The 10,041-nt window shown below is 50.7% G+C and overlaps 1 long non-coding RNA gene across 1 annotated transcript; it reads right to left on the bottom strand.

The window, feature by feature from the left end:
* Nucleotides 1-2,930: 2,930 nt before the first annotated feature.
* On the bottom strand, nucleotides 2,931-9,387 carry LOC104565598 (uncharacterized). Its single transcript, XR_015913493.1, has 3 exons — nucleotides 9,273-9,387; nucleotides 6,525-6,587; nucleotides 2,931-3,088 (listed from the first exon to the last, which is right to left on the bottom strand). It is a non-coding gene; the product is annotated as an uncharacterized LOC104565598 (long non-coding RNA).
* Nucleotides 9,388-10,041: the final 654 nt, after the last annotated feature.

Here is a 10,041-nt window from a genome sequence, read left to right as displayed (position 1 = left end):
CTATATGAACTTAATCCACTGTCTTAACACACAGCCTTATTTTTGCCTTCTCTCTCTCTTTTTTTTTTTTTTTTTTTCTGTCATGTGGAGGTCTTGAATGTTTTGAATATGTTCAAGTACAACAAAATGGATCTTGACACAATTTTGGATCAAGCACAGGTTTTAAAGCTTAAGGCGTTTGTCCAGTGGAGTCCCATTGAAGTGCCAGGTGTTATTTATGTAATGAATATGAATGTTTTTTTTTAAAACGCCAACTAGTCCCTCCCAGAAACTCATACTTTTTTTCTAACTACTTTGTAACTGCATGACATAACCTGGTGGGAAGAGCAGTTATTAAAAAAAAAAAAAAAAAAAAGTTGACCTTTCCAAACCTACGACGCTGGTGTATTACTGTTTCGTATTTCATATACTAGGAGCTTTTGGTAACTACTGAATGTTCACAGCACCCATATTTATCATTACATGACTACTGATAACATACACTGAATTATCACAAGGTTCTCACTAAGCACCTTCTTATCTCACGAGCTTGCCTGTTAATAAGACTGCAGAAGCTGGCGGTGTCTGGTAAATCATTCCAGGTTGCTGCTGCATCTCTGGAAGGAATTTGTGTGAAAAAGAACTATTTTAGTAGTTAACGTGGAGCTAGCGGTCTACTGCATCACATATGCTGAAACACAGGGTTAGAGCAGTACTTTCAGCGGACTAAGTGCAGTGTGTTTTTGCTGCCTTATATTTCAAAAACAAAAATTCATTTGAGCTTGAAAAAGTTACTGTCGGCAGAGTGTGGTTCTCTAGACAAAAGAGCTGTCTCTTGGATCGTACCTTTCAGTAGAGTTTTTACATAAACACTTGCGGGGTAGCAGAGTGAAATTGGAGGAAGGGCTGTATGCCCCTGGCGAACCGCGGCCTCCTTCCAGCAGGATTCGCGGACGGCAGCGCTGCAGCGAGCAGCTGCACCGCGCAGAGCAGCGACACTGCTGAACGCTCAGCTGGGCCGGGGCTGCGGCCGCGCGGGGACGGCTGAACTAACAGCAGCGCTAACAGGGAAGGGACTCGGCCCCCGGACTGCACGGCTCACCTGGAGCCCCATCCGCTGCCCTTTCCACTCCTTCCAACCGGTACTGGAGCGGCCCCAGTTTGACTAGACACAGGTGGAAAACAGGACCCCTTTCAGTGTTGAAGCACCCTTAAAATTCTATGGACAGCTTGCATAGCCAGCCAGCTGGGATTTCTCTTACCCACTACTATAGAAGAAGAAATACAAAAGCTGCAAGGTGCCAAAGCTAAATTTCCCCTTTCATAGGCATCGTGTAATCTCATAACTACCTGGTAGTGCTTGTTTCCCCAGAACTCGCTGAGGGAAAGCCCATAGTGTGGCTGCATCTCCTCTTGTGCAACTTGTGGTAACATTTACTGACCTCTGAACAGCACCCGCGCGGGAGCCCTGCAAGCATCAACCTGAGCATAACTACAGACCTAGCACAGAGGGGGGGCGGGCAGTGCTGCCCGTCAGAGGCCTCAGGCCCCGAGAGGACGGCCACGCACGCAGAGCACGGCAGCTGCCCTGCCCTTGCCCACAGCTAGACACGACCAGACCGTGGCAGCGCGTCCACGCGGCGACAGATGCTCCCGGCCTGCTGGGGACGCCGCTGTGGCCGAGTATGACGGCACTGCCTGCTAGTCTTGGTCCTAGTCCTTGCCTAGTCCAGGCAAGTCAAAAATGAAAGCACGTGTTCCGCATTGCGTTTTGTAACGCCTCTTAGGTGCACCTAGGTAAAGCAACGCACACAGAGAGGAAAGGGAGAAAAAAAAAAAAAAGCTATAGAGTTTCACACGGCTCTGCTAGGAGTTAATCTAGCTTCAGGATCAGGACGTGCAGAGCGTAAAGCAGCTCCAGCTTTTTCCTAACCACTGCCAAGAAAGCAGGGTAGGAGGAAGGCTGACATAACCCACCCCATGCAGCCACGATGAGGTTTCCGGATCCAGCTTCCCTCCCGGCACACGTACACGCATGGGGTTTGGTGCTGTGGTTAACCCCTCCCGTGCCCCACACGGGTTGGGTGCTGTGGTTAACCCCTCACGTGCCCCACACGGGTTGGGTGCTGTGGTTAACCCCTCACGGGCACCGCTCACGGTCATGCACTCGCCCCGACCCTCCCCGGCAAACACGGCAGAGCGTTTGCACGAGTCGGTCAATACCCGCTGCTAGACCTGAGCGGGGAAGGAGGCTGCTCTGCCCCTCAGCCAGGCACCGCGTGGCTGTGGAGCCACGCGCACGGTCACGCCGGCGCCTTGGACCGTTTGCACTGGACGCTGGTGCCTGCCGCTGACCTTCAGCAGGCTGAAAGCGCAGCCTATAGGGCTGCCTGCCTCCTGCAAACTGCTACACGCACAAGTATTTACCACGCAGAAGTACAAGCACAACAAGGATTTGCCTTTTTCCCAGGCCCGAAATGACTTCAACACTGCCTCAGTGCCCATGTTTGAGAGGAGCCAGACGCCAGCTTGAGCCCAAACACGGCGGTGCCACAGGGTTTAAATGTGCCTTAAACGGAGCCACAGCCTCACGTGCACAACCGGCAGCTGCAGCATCGTGTCCCAGGCCAGCAGCACGAGCGCGGGGCAGGCGCAGAGCTGCAGCACCCCCAAGACCCAGCAGCAAGGGCTCGGGTCAGGACTCACACCCAGGAGCGCAACTCGGGCACAGCAACAGAGCGGGACGAAGATCAGCTCAGGAGCCCCGGAGCGATGCCAGGCCCCCCACGAGCTCGGCTCGGACGTAGGCCGCGCTCGGCTGCGTCAGCCGCACAGCACAACCGCCACCGCCTGCTCCATGGAACGCGGGCAGCAGGTGTATTCCATGTACGTACAAGCAAACGGGTCCTCAAGAAGACTTGCAAGCCAAGTAGATTTTAAGGTTTTTTTTATTATTATTATTTAAGAGTACGTGTCATAGAAACAAACATTTCAGTAGTGTTACATTATCTTCACTGTCCAAAGCTTTTTCCCCAGGCAGTGGCTTGATTTGCCACATTTTTTACAGCTTTCTCACCACTTTCAGCCACTTTGCAGACTTCATCAAGAGCTTTAAAACAGGAGAAGGAAAAAAAAAAAGAAAAAAAAAAAGTAACTATAGCATGACTGTTAGAAGGCACCAGTATTTTAGCAGTAGCAGGTGCAAGCGGTCTCAAAGGAAAAGGGATGGGAGAGACTGAAGTGCTGGAGGAAGACACACAGCCTTGGTGGCTTTTCACAGGTCAGCCTGGCCCGCGGCCGCAGGAGCCAAGGGTCACACATGACACTGCTGCTCATGCCCAGGCCTCCGCGGCCACCGCGAGGCCTTGGGGACAGAGGTGTCACAGCCAGGGGCCGGTGGCCTCTTGCAAGATGGGGGGGCCGGGGGAGGTGGCGGCAGAGGAGGATCTGCCCGGGGTTGCCCTGACAGGACACGGCTGCCGTGAGCAGAAGCGCTATGTACCTTTCTGTTGCACCTTGTGAAGAAACGGACTCAGTCTGGGGTGCAGAGTGAGACAACTTTATTTCCAAACCAACTTCTTTTTATACTTTCTCAACACAAGTGTTGCAAAGCTCACAACCAATCAGCATCTGGCCACCTGCGCGGTTGTCTGGCTTTGTTTCTTTTCTTCTGGCAAGACACGTCGCACACGAGGCAGGGGGAGGTGTTCCTCAGTCCTCGTCTTTCTCGGCTCTGTCCCCCATCTGCTGCAAAGACTGACACCCTTGTGGTTAACTATCTGCTAACAAGGTACTATTGTCTTTGAACAAGCCTCCACACCTCACCCTTCTTTATTTGTTTTTGTTTGAACAGCCATGACTTAATTAAATGATCAACCTATCCTTAAACACATAACAAGAAACAAAGCAGGCATGCTAACAATAAACAAAATATGCCAAACATCAACAGTCTGTCCTACTAGACAGGTTACGAACGGATTTACTGGACTAGATAATCTTCTGTGGAAATCCCTAAGGAGGGACGGAACCAATTAATAGTTCCCAAAAGTTTTTGAAGATCATTCAAAGTCCTTATGTCTGTCTTTAGGGTCAATGATTGTGGTCGAATTTGATGATCAGAAATTCTCCATCCTAAATATCGCCAAGGCGGACTTTCCTGTACTTTATCTTCTGCAATTTTTAATCCTGCAGCTGATGCTGCTCGCGTAATCTGTTGCAGAGCCTCTTCTGCTGTTTCCTTTTGCTCTGCAGCAATCAATATATCGTCCATATCTTCCCATCGGCACAGTACAGGGTGGTATCGGAGTCCATACCATTATCTTAATTTCTCCTTTGAAATCTGCATTGACAACTCCAGGTAACACACAAACAGCCCTTGTCTCGTGGTTGAAGATCGCCCAATTAACAGTGCTGCCATTCCTCGCCCCAGGGGGCTGTGGACACCAGTTGGAATTAGCACAACTGATGTATCAGTAATTAGCACTTCTATTGTGGTGGCCAGGTCCACCCCGGCGCTGCCCCCTGTGCGGGCGCACAGGCGGCGGCTGCTTCCCGGTGGGAGCCACTCCGAGGGGTGATTTGCCGTCATGGCGCGACCCCCCGCCGCGCTCCGCTTGAAGTTTCCCGAAGGGGCTAGCGGTCGACCTTCCTTATCAAATTTTGATCGACACTGATTAGCATAGTGTTGTCCTTTGTGGCAGCGCGGACATAGTCCAGGCGCTCCTTTGTTTGCTTGTGTTTTCGGACAGTATTTACGAATATGCCCAAATTGGCCACAAGCAAAACATGGCCTTTTCATAGACATTGTTGCAAATGTTTCGGCCATCAGTGAATATTCATACTGTTTGGTACCGACATTAATACATGCTTTTAGCATGTCATCAATAGTAGGATCCTTTAGTGGCCGCAAAACTCTCTGGCAATCAGGGTTAGCATTCTCAACTGCTAGTTGCTTAAAAATGTAGCTTCGTGCTTGTTCATTATCAATTTGTTTCTCCAGAGCCTCATTAAGCCGATCCAAAAACTTCATATATGGCTCATTCGCATCTTGTCTTATGCTAACAAAAGGTTGTCTTTGTTTACCACTCTCCGGAACGGCCTTAAGGGCGCGGAGAGCAAGTGCCTTAACTTGTTGCAAGCCCTCAGGGGGGATTTCTGCTTGTGCTGTTGTAGCACTGTGATCGCCCTCCCCCATTAGCACGTCCACAGTAACAGCCCGTAAAGGACCTTTTTTCGACAGCCGCTGGTTTTCCTCCCCCTGAGCTCGAGCAAGCTCTTTCATTTTCGATTCCCACATCGTGTATTGCATATCAGTCATAATGAGGCGAAACAAGGTTTTAAAATCATGGGGAGTAAAAACCGAAGAATCACAAAGAGATTGTATAAGGTGGGTGGTATATGGTGCGCCAAGGCCATGATCTGTCACCGTACGTCGCACGTCCTTAATAAGATTATACGACAAACCTTCCCAACGCGGATTCTGGTCTGGTGCACAGATAACGGGAAAGGCTTTCAGCATGCCCACATCCCCCGCCTGTTTTGCTCCTCGTTTTACTGAGGCCCATTTATCGTGAGGATCCGGGGGGTATAGGTCTGGCTCCTTTCCAGGGTCAATAGGACCCGGACCAAAAGGATCATCGTCCTGTTCATCAGGTGGCAGTACCGCAAAGGCTTTTGCAGCACGTTTTCTTTTCTGATTCTCATCAGGACACGATTGAGGTAAAGGAGGCGCGGAGGGGATGGCAGGGGCCCCGATCCCGTCATTTATGTTCGACTGCAACCCACTATGAGATTTCAATATTTCGAGTACAACTCGCCATTGTGGCAACAGGTTAGCAGCAGCCTTATCACCGCGCGTGGCACTATCCCACAGTCGGACCCCAATTTGGTCCCATCTTTCCAGATTAAAAACATTCTTACTATTCACCGAAGGATCGTCTTTAGAAGCCCATGCAAGAACCTTTTGCAGCTCTTCTTCACCTAATTTTTTTTTTTTGCGGTTTCAAGTTTTTAGGAGAAGCTTCTAAATCGTCCTTTTGTTCCTTCATTAGGTATGAACCCATAGTTCCCAGCCGCTTACCTCTTTCCTTTCAAGAGGCTTTTAGTGTGCACACAAAGTAAGCTTCCTTTCAGCTTGATCCTTACGCTTCCTTTCAGCGTGATTCCCGGGAGTTCAGCTGGGCGGTGCAACCGGAGAGACAGCTAGTCTTCGAGCCCCACGTTGGGCGCCATTTGTTGCACCTTGTGAAGAAACGGACTCAGTCTGGGGTGCAGAGTGAGACAACTTTATTTCCAAACCAACTTCTTTTTATACTTTCTCAACACAAGTGTTGCAAAGCTCACAACCAATCAGCATCTGGCCACCTGCGCGGTTGTCTGGCTTTGTTTCTTTTCTTCTGGCAAGACACGTCGCACACGAGGCAGGGGGAGGTGTTCCTCAGTCCTCGTCTTTCTCGGCTCTGTCCCCCATCTGCTGCAAAGACTGACACCCTTGTGGTTAACTATCTGCTAACAAGGTACTATTGTCTTTGAACAAGCCTCCACACCTTTCTGGCCTGCATCCTTGGCCTGGTCCACTACCTGCTGCACAGTCTGGCCTGCTGTGTTAACTGGAATTAGAAAAAGAAGCGTAAAATAAGGAGTCACCTTTACCCTTCCCCAAACTCAGTAATCACATTTTAGGAGGAACCTCTGAACATCTCAGTACTTGAAGAAAAGTTAGTCCTTAAGATTGGGCGCCTCAATGCAGCAGCAGAGAGATGGTATGAGGGCCTTGGTTGTCATTCCCCACTTCACCTGCATCATTCAGGTATCAGCAAACAGGCCCTAACAGAGAAACAGGGGCAGTGACCTCTCCTTTTACTGAGGCTGCAGAGACCCATCTAGGCAGCTTCATGGGGAAAGAGTCTCCCTGCAGCAGCACCGAGCCAGCTGCTGTGGAGCGCCATGCTGGGACCAGCACACAGAAACTTAGCTTTCTCTCTTAGCTAGAAAAACATACATATTGATTCATTAAGAAGCTAAGGCAGATGTAAAGGTATGGAGGAAGTATTCAGTACAGGAGACAGCGATGGCATGAAGTCCAGCACCACAGCCCCCCAACCAGCTCCTTACAAGGTGCGTCGTGAGTGTTGCACAAGCGGCACCTGCTTAAGGCAGACACCACTTCAGTGCACAGGGAGTGACTAAAGCCTCTTAGTCCCCCAGGCCCGAGTCAAAGGGCTCTTGTACAAGAGCTGTTTCATAAGGGCTGTCTCGTAACCCTGCTGCATGTTGTACTGTGCATTTGTAAGACACTTCTTACAGCTTAGAAAATGCCTTAATTATCATCGTGCATCATCTTCTGATGTAGTTTAGTAATTGGCGAGTGGCATATGCTGATCATAAGGCATGGGCAAGGAAAATGCCATTCCTATTGCTCCAAGTTCAGAAAGGCTCTCTGGCCTTTCTGAAGCTCTGGGAGAGGTGCTGGTGTTAGACGCTTGCAAGGACCAGTTGTGCCACTCTGGACACGGCAGTGGCTCCTGGGACTAAGCCTCAAGGCACACACAGCACCACGGCAGCAGCTCAGTGACTCTGTAATTCACAGTCTTGCTCTAGTATGAGAGCTGGCCTAAGCCCCATGTTTGCTTGGATTCAAACAGCGATTTGGGGGGCACCACGTGTCAGCACATCCAGGCAGTGTGCAGTACAGGACACGCAGTTGTGTGTGTCTAGCATCACATGCTGTTTATTTACTGACATGCATATCCTATGGGCAGCACTCAGGAGCGCATGGAAAGCCTCCTACTTATTTCTGTTATTCCTGGAAAGAGAAGAGACACCGAAGCTCAGCCCATCGTCACCCAGGGATGGCAGAAGCAAGGCCAGTGCCCATGATCTGGCTGGTGTCTCAGGTGCGCAGTGGCACCCAGAGCCAGGCCGGCTGCACACGCTCGGCGAGGAAGGGCAAGGCCGCAAGGCTGCTCGGGGCCGGGGACTCTTAAACCCTTGTTCCTGCCAGCTGCACACCGAGAAGGCTGTGCAGCTCCTTCTAGATGACAAACGCCACCTGGAAAACACACAGGTGATCTTCCAGCATAGGAAACAACAAATAATGTTCCTCAACATAAAGAATATAGACGACTCCACAAAAATACAATTTTGTAGGGCTGTACATCAACACAGAAAAGAGTCCTTTTTAAAAACTTACTAAAAAAAAAAAATAGAGTGATTACATGCAACTGCTGAAGACTGGTTGTTTGGATATCCTCCAAGCTTCAGGATAAAGGTGGTTAATTTAAGAAACCACCCACAAGCTTTGGAAAAGGAAATAGTGGGGGGATAGTTTGGGGGCTTTCATCCTTCTAGCCAAGAGCAATAGTAAATAAGCAGGAGCCTTTGGCTTATCACATCAAGTGCTGCCTATAGGATTCACACGCGGGGAAAGGGTGGAACGCAAACAAGAAGGAAGCAGGTGCCCAGCAGGCATCTCACAAGTTACATTTCTGCTGTGTTTGAAGTCACAGACAAATGCCTGGTTTCAAGACTTAACCTAGAAGTTGCGTAAAGGAATAGGAGACACTGTCTCAGCCGCTCACACATTACACTAAGGGATGTTTCAGGAATCGCATCAGTTAAAGAAATCTGTTTGGGTTGGAGCTTCCTTAGCAGTGGCTCATCCCAGGAGCATGTTATTGAAATTCAGAACAGATTCCCAGAGCATCTCCAAGGCAGAGCCCCAGGATGACGCTGGGGCTTTTGGCAGGATAAGCAGCTCCAAGCACAGCGGGGGGCTGGAGCAAACGAGCCACAGCGGGATGTGCTGCAGGGGTCTGAGCAGGGCGAGGGGCTCAGAGGGCTTCAGGGAGCTTGTTACACAAATGCTTGTAATGACCATGGCCACCCGAAGGTATAGTTTTGTACTTCATGTGCATTTTCTTTATATATATATAGCCGAGCGGGGATACATCTTCAGACTGGATATATCTGGATGTATCTTCAGGCTCCCCTCTCAGCTTTCTGGGGCCCTCTTGTCCCTTCCATGCATCATTTAGACACTCCCACATAAAAGCCAGGGTGCTGTAGGAAGCTACTATCTAACATTAGTTCCTCCTTTACTATATCATTAGGGGGGTTCAGGCTTGCCCAACACACAGCCACGCTGCAGGAGAACAGCTGTAAGGTAGAGCTTGGGCAGAGGAGCGATCTGCTCCAAGCTGCCAGACCGAAGCCTGCTGGGGCCGAGAGCAGCGCGTGCACTTTTTGGACGCCAGAGAGGAGCACGCTGAGGGAGAGCGGGGGCTGGCACTCACCCGCCGCCTGCGCCGCCTGCTCCACTTGCTGCGTGGCTTCCTCGGCGAGTTTCCTCCCGATGCCGAACATGGTGCCTCTGCCTTCCCCCCCGGCCGGCGACGGGCGAGCGGGTCCTGCGCTTGGTTCTGCTATGATGTTCTCCAAAGTGCAGCTTTTTATAGGCAGAGCCCAACTCCTCCCAGGAGTTGCAGGGTAAACGTGAACGGGGAAAAGCCAGGAGCCCTTGTTGGGTGATTAATACACGATGCATAAAAGGGTGAGGAGGCCGTAGTGGTTATTATGTTTTCCTCCCCAGAGGGAGGGCGTGTTTGTGATTGGCACAAGTTTCTACGGCTTTTGGAACCAAAGCTTTGTTTTTCCCATGCCGAGAAGCTGGAAAGCAGCTCACATTCCTGGGCTGCCCTCGCGAGGCCTCCGCAGCGGGAGCGGGTCCAGCGGCACGGCCCATCCTGACCCGGCCGCCGGCATCACAGCCCAAAACACGCAGCTGCAACATTGCCGAAACCCGCTTCGGCATTTCAAAACCTTACATAGAAAAGTATCCCGTTTCAGAAGGTTCTTGCCCAAACTATTTTTTTGCCCCAGGCAGACTTAAAGTTTGTAGTTAAAAAAAGAACTGGGAGGAGTTCATCCTCCTCCTTTCAACCAGCCAGTAACCACGGACGATTGCATTGCCCGGAGGAAGCCAACTCCGCATGAGCCTGGCGCACGTTTTAACCCTGCACATGCGGGGTGAGAGACGGGTCCTGCCTTGCCCTCCTCCCCGAG

The sequence above is a fragment of the Tinamus guttatus genome, unplaced genomic scaffold (genome assembly GCF_059628265.1).
Source record: "Tinamus guttatus ecotype Peru unplaced genomic scaffold, ASM5962826v1 Tinamus_guttatus_pri_ptg000246l, whole genome shotgun sequence".
Classification (NCBI taxonomy): domain Eukaryota; kingdom Metazoa; phylum Chordata; class Aves; order Tinamiformes; family Tinamidae; genus Tinamus; species Tinamus guttatus.
Note: the sequence above shows the minus strand (reverse complement) of the source record. Positions and strands in the feature narration are given on the sequence as shown.